This window comes from Aegilops tauschii, chromosome 3, assembly GCF_002575655.3.
Source record: "Aegilops tauschii subsp. strangulata cultivar AL8/78 chromosome 3, Aet v6.0, whole genome shotgun sequence".
NCBI classification, from domain to species: domain Eukaryota; kingdom Viridiplantae; phylum Streptophyta; class Magnoliopsida; order Poales; family Poaceae; genus Aegilops; species Aegilops tauschii.
In genome coordinates, this window is record NC_053037.3 from 4,246,391 (window position 1) to 4,252,335 (window position 5,945).

The following is a 5,945-nucleotide window of genomic DNA, read 5'->3' on the forward strand; positions in this document are numbered from 1 at the left end:
GCTTATTTTATGAGCTTCTTTGGACCTATAGACTTTGTTACGTTTTGATTTAATAATATGACTGCATGAATCGATTGATACAGAGTTCGAGGGTAACATGGGAGAGAAATGTCGACCAGAGAAACATGTATGGTAATTAAGCCGATAATGTTTGTGCCGACGAGATGCATGGTTGGGTTAGCCTATAATGTTGACTTCGCTGGTCCATACAAGACAGAAGAGGACCATATTTTCCCTCATTACCTGTTGCTGTCACGAGTCAAGACTGCTGACCCAATTGCAGACTTTGACCCTTACGCGTCTACACGAATCGCGAGGCAAATCTTTTGCCCTGTTTCAAAAAAAGATCTCCAAAAGCAAGAATATACTAGCAAGCAATCCTCACTGTACTAGTCAGAGTGCGGCGTAGGTACCTTGCCGTAGTGCCACCGTTCCCTATATAAACAAGGCATGCATGCACAAAAAGAGAAGAACCATGGCGCGTTCTACTTCTACTTTTTCCTTGGTATGAAGGGCTGCGATCTATGTTGCTCCCTGTCATGCCTGGCGGCTGCCCGAGGTAAGTAGTAAATCACATCTGGATCACTGGCAGCAGCGATGCATCTTCTTTATATATGCATGTCAGGGACGCTGATTCACGGTTCACGCATGCATGCAGTTGCTCTTGACGGAGGCCGAGAACCAGGGACTCCTCCGTCGCCGGTGCACGGGCCAACAGTGGACACTCCAGGTCCTGGATTCCTCGGCCATGTCCTTCAACCCCTATTCATGCGCCGCCGCCACCGTCACCGCCACCCGTTTATGGGAACCCGGTGACTCCAACTCCTTCAGTGCCCATTCCACCGCCGCTCATTCTGGTGCCTGGGAACCCGCTGGTGACTCCAATTCCTTCAGTCTCTACTCCTTACTGCCCCCCGTGCGGGTGCCGGTGAGCACGCCATGTTATTCAATCCCTATTCCATGTGTCGCCAGTGTTAGAGATGTCGGCGCTGACACCACACCGCAAGACACTGCAGCATGTTGTTAAGAACATCCGTTAATTACGTGTGAAACACTGTCGGTCTATATTTATTGTGTGTTATCTGTTACGTATGATCAATGATGGTGCCAGTTAATTGAGGTACTAATAAAAATATGGCATCGCCTCATTGTAATCTTATAAATTCTGGTGTGATTCAATTTTTTGTGAAATATATGTGGCATCCCAGTAAGTACAGTCCAAAAGTGTTTCACATATTTGTATGTTTTATTGTTTCTAAAATGTAAACCGATAACACCCTTACATTTGGTTTTCGTTACTTTTAGTTGTTTTTTACATCTATTTATTTATGTGTTTGTTTTAACAAGATTAGTGCGGCATCCCTAGCGGCCCGGCTTGCACCACGTGAGAGATGTTGCGGATGCTCGTAGCAACAGTTGCGGTGTGGCTACTTGCAATACCTGGTGGCCAGACTACAACAGTGTGCTTGCAGCATACGTCGGCGGTGGTGACTGACGGCGTGCTTGCAGCTGTGGTCTTGGGGTTTTTTTTTTTGGGAGCATCTGTGCTCTTTGGTTGATGACAAAAGAGAGGCGAGGGGATAGAGATGCGACCTAGAAGACACAGGGGCATATGGCAGACAGCCAAGACAGTTAACACTTACGTATAATCAGATACCCAATTTTAATCGTTTGGCGCTGTCCTCCCCAAAGGTGAATCGGTCCATTTAAAAAAAAAGTTGAATCGGTCGGCTACTCGACTGTTCATCTCAGTACCATAGAGGCCTCCCCCTACTTCCCCTCTCTTCACTGTGGTCCGATTGTCTCCATGAGGCAAATCCCCTGCGTGGATCCGGCCACGACGGGGTTCTGCCGCACCGGAACCGCTTGTGCGGCGGCCGTGCGGCGTACCGCTCTTCCGTGTGTGTCGTTGGTGCTCCGAGATGGGGACGGGGGGAGGGGCGGTGCGACAGTGCTCGCAGCAGGGTGGTGGCGCGCCCGTGCTCCGGCCATCAGTGGTCAGCGTGTTGCGTGTCGCCTCCTTCCGTGGTATCGTGGACTCAGAACGCACAGCTTGAGCCAGTCTCCGACAGTTACTATCGTGAGAAAGAAATTTTTGTCCAAAGTGATGACCGAGGGTCGATGACTTTGACCATGGGAGTCGTCGTAGCTCTCCATCAAGAGGAATCTTCCGCGCAGGAGCCAAGCTAGCAGTGAACTTACAACCTTCTCCGAGCATGTATATATAAACTACTGAGGTTATGCCCCTAAGGGCAGGCAAACCGGCCGCTTGCACGGGTCTGTGGCGCACCTTATACACTGTTGAGCAAAGGACGATGGAACGCTCTTCATCTCCTGCCATGGCACGTTCCTCGGCAATCCTTGTTATCATATTCATATGCTGCTCCCTGCCATGCTCAGCGGCCACACAAGGTTAGTACTTTACTTAGTAGTTAATCAGGTTAATCAAGTTTTAGCACTTGTATATAGTCGTATATAAATTTATGGTGTGCATATACGCAGTTCATCTGGATGGAAGCCGTCCGAGTTTTGGTCCTCCGTCGCCGCAGGGTGCGAACCCGCACAACTGTGTTGGTAGATGCCATAACGGGCGCCCAGACACCACATCTCCGGCGGCGGCAGCCCTTACGCCGCACCGCAAGACCCTGCAGCAGGCTATTCTAAATTGACATGTGTGTATATATATGACACATGCAAGTGTTCCGCGAGAGTCCTGGAAAGTTTATCATTGACTATTGCGTACACTTTTTGTCAAGGGTGTGTCATGTGTGAGCCACTGATGTCTTATAAGTCCCAGTGTCTCGAAATAATTAGGAAGATGGTCTATGACAATAAATAAATATGAGGATGGTTGTACTGCTTTTATATATACTTAAGTGTGAACTCTAATTAATCAGTGTGTTGCATGAATAAACTGCCTATTTAGTGCTCCAAAATCCTTGATATAGGAAACCATATGGACTATGGAGGCGAGTGCACATTTTTGGTGCCCGAGCTCCTTACAAATTAAAAAGCATGAAAGTTTCGTAAAAATCTGAAAAAAAATCCATGGAACTTATGTGTGTTCCACATGAACATGTGAAATTTCAAATCCGGCCCAATAACAAATAAAGGGACCATTTTGGAAATACATATTTGTCTTTTTTTCTGTATGCCATATGTAAAAGTATAATGTTGTGAAATTTTGCACATAGGTAGTATACATGTGTATGTGTGTTATTTAAAAAAAAATCTTTGTGGAAATTCAAATTTTGAAAACGAGCTCCCTGTAGCTCGAGCACCGTTGGCATTTTTCGCTATGGAGGCAGCCTATCTGAAAAGTACTTGTCATTCCATTATTCCCAATGCGGGACCTTTTACTTTTGGAGAAAGGGAAGGATAATTAGCAGGCAGTAAATTCCCACCGCTAACCCCATGGTCAGAACATGGAAATATTTTTTGGTCATGTGTCTTTGACTGTTTGGCATGATGGAAACTATCAGAAGCCTTTCCTACCATCTTCCACATTCAGGTGCCATGATGACGATCGTCGTTGAATGATTCCTCGCCCACGGATCAGGCGATGACGGCGCCGTCACGTGTTCTTCCTCCTTGGGGCATCGTCTCGGAGCCGGCTACATCTGGAGACCGGTGGTTGGCGGCACCTTCGCCGCGTGGTTTGCTGAGGAGGCTGTTTCGGGGGCGCTGATTTCTATTTGGCAACGATGATGGCGTCGAGAAGAACTTGGATCGCGGCTCGGGATTTGCTAGTCAGATCTTCCCGGCGAGTCCGAGATGCTCTTTCCGTGGATTGCTTGGTTGATGTGAAGTCGGAGTTGCGGTGGAGCGAGTCCAGGTGGTGATGATGACAGGCGCTCGGTGATCGGTGCGGTGAGCACGGTCGGCACAAGTCCTGCATATTTCCCTTGCGATGCCCGTCGTCCAAGTCGGAGTTGTCGGTTGTTTATGCATGTGGCCATCTGTTGGCATGTGTCGCCATAGCTTGTGCAGCTGTTCTGCAGCTCTGTGTTTAATGTCGGTGGCCAGGTTGGCCGGTGGTGCCCATTTTGTGAGCTGGATTGTGTCGGTTTTAGCCTGGTTTTCCGTCAGTTAACGAGGCAATTCTTACTCTTCTTAATCAATGAAAATGGCAAGTCTTTTGCCTCATTTAAAAAAAGAACTAAACAAACCACAAATATTCATCTTAGACGAATACATTTTGGCTGACTTAAGAGAAGGTTTCCACTAGAATTCATAAATTTAGCAAACAAATAAATAAACCTTGAACTACGTCTGAGGAATTTTGAACCAAACTGGCTGACATTTACAAAGAGCTTCAAACCGTTATTTCAAAAGGCATTTAGATAAAGTTACGTTTACAGCATCTCCAACTGGACCACTCAAATTGCCCTTATATATCTGGGCAGACAGCCCGGATAAGAACCAAACAGGAGAGAGAAGAAAAAAAGTTATCTGACCAGACCCCCACAATTCGTACGTTCTCATATGTCAGGGTTGTTCACGAACCAACAAACTCACCTCATATATGAGGACGATATGTGGGTATTTGGGCGTGCCCAGATAGTCTGTCATGTCAGACACGGCCCATCACATACCATGTTATCTCTTTATTTATTATTTCTTTTCTCTACCTCTCTCTGGCACCACCAATCACATGCATGTGTTCGGACAATTTGAGAGACACACCTGCACATGAACAAATGAGGGTTCAAAGTAGGGCCGACCCTGATATACGAGGGAACCTGGTGCGAGATAATAGAGTGGGCTCTTCATGCACATACAATTGTAACATCACTTATTTATTAATTTTAATAAATTTTCCAGGAAAGTTATTCTGAGTGTCACAGAAATATGTTCTCACTATTTTCTTCATATAGGAGTACATTACAAAATACGAACTGCTCATATTACACTAGTAGAAAAAGAGGCTTCCATACGCCCCCATTAGTCCCCAAAACAATCGAACCGCGACAAAAGGGGCCTTTAGTCGCTGTTCGGGAGGAGACCCGCGACCAACTATCTGGGCCCAGCGCGCTCGGTCGACAGCTGGCGGACGGGAAGGGCTTTAGTCCCGGTTGGCCTGGCCAACTGGGACTAAAGGTCCCCGAAGGCCTTTAGTCGCGGTTGGCCAGGCCAACCGGGGCTAAAGGCCCATCCAGCTGGCGGACGGGAGGGGCTTTAGTCCCGGTTGGCCTGGCCAACCGGGACTAAAGGTCCCCGAAGGCCTTTAGTCGCGGTTGGCCAGGCCAACCGGGACTAAAGGCCCATCCCTATATATAGGACTCAGCTCACTTCACTTCACTCAGCTCACTTCACAATTTTCAGAAGGGGGTGGTGGGTTTGCTTTTGGTTCCTCCTATGCACACAAGGTGTTCGATGAAATGCCCGAGAGCCTGAAACAAACATGATATGAAGTGTCCGAGCCACACTTGAGCTTTCTCATTTATTTTTCCTCCGCGATCGCGGTTAGCAACTTGAACCTTTCATGTGTCATTGATAAAATATGCATGTGTGTAGTTCATTGTTTAATTTATATTATTTCTAGCTAGTTAGTTTAACAAATGCATGATGGTTAATTATATACTTTATATAATAATAATGCAGATGAATCGGCAATGGATGTACGGTCCCCGACTCTCCGGCGAGTTCACTACGGGTTTGAAAGATTTCCTCGTAGTGGCAAATGCGAACAAGCAGCGAGGTTTTATTATCTGTCCATGTGCTGTCTGTAAGAATCAGAAGGGTTACTCCTCCTCAAGAGAGGTTCACATGCACCTGCTTCGGCGCGGTTTCATGCGAAGCTATAATTGTTGGACCAAGCATGGAGAAAGAGGGGTTAGAATGGAAGAAGATGAAGAAGGGGATGATATCGATGACAACTATCATGATCATTTCGGTGATACTTTCATGGAGGATGATGCTGAAGGTGGGGAAGGGTTAGGTGA

At 47.0% G+C, this 5,945-nt stretch overlaps 1 long non-coding RNA gene across 1 annotated transcript; it reads left to right on the forward strand.

Moving 5' to 3' along the window:
• Positions 1 to 2,214: 2,214 nt before the first annotated feature.
• On the forward strand, positions 2,215 to 2,863 carry LOC141020883 (uncharacterized). Its single transcript, XR_012180886.1, has 2 exons — positions 2,215 to 2,412; positions 2,503 to 2,863. It is a non-coding gene; the product is annotated as an uncharacterized lncRNA (long non-coding RNA).
• Positions 2,864 to 5,945: the final 3,082 nt, after the last annotated feature.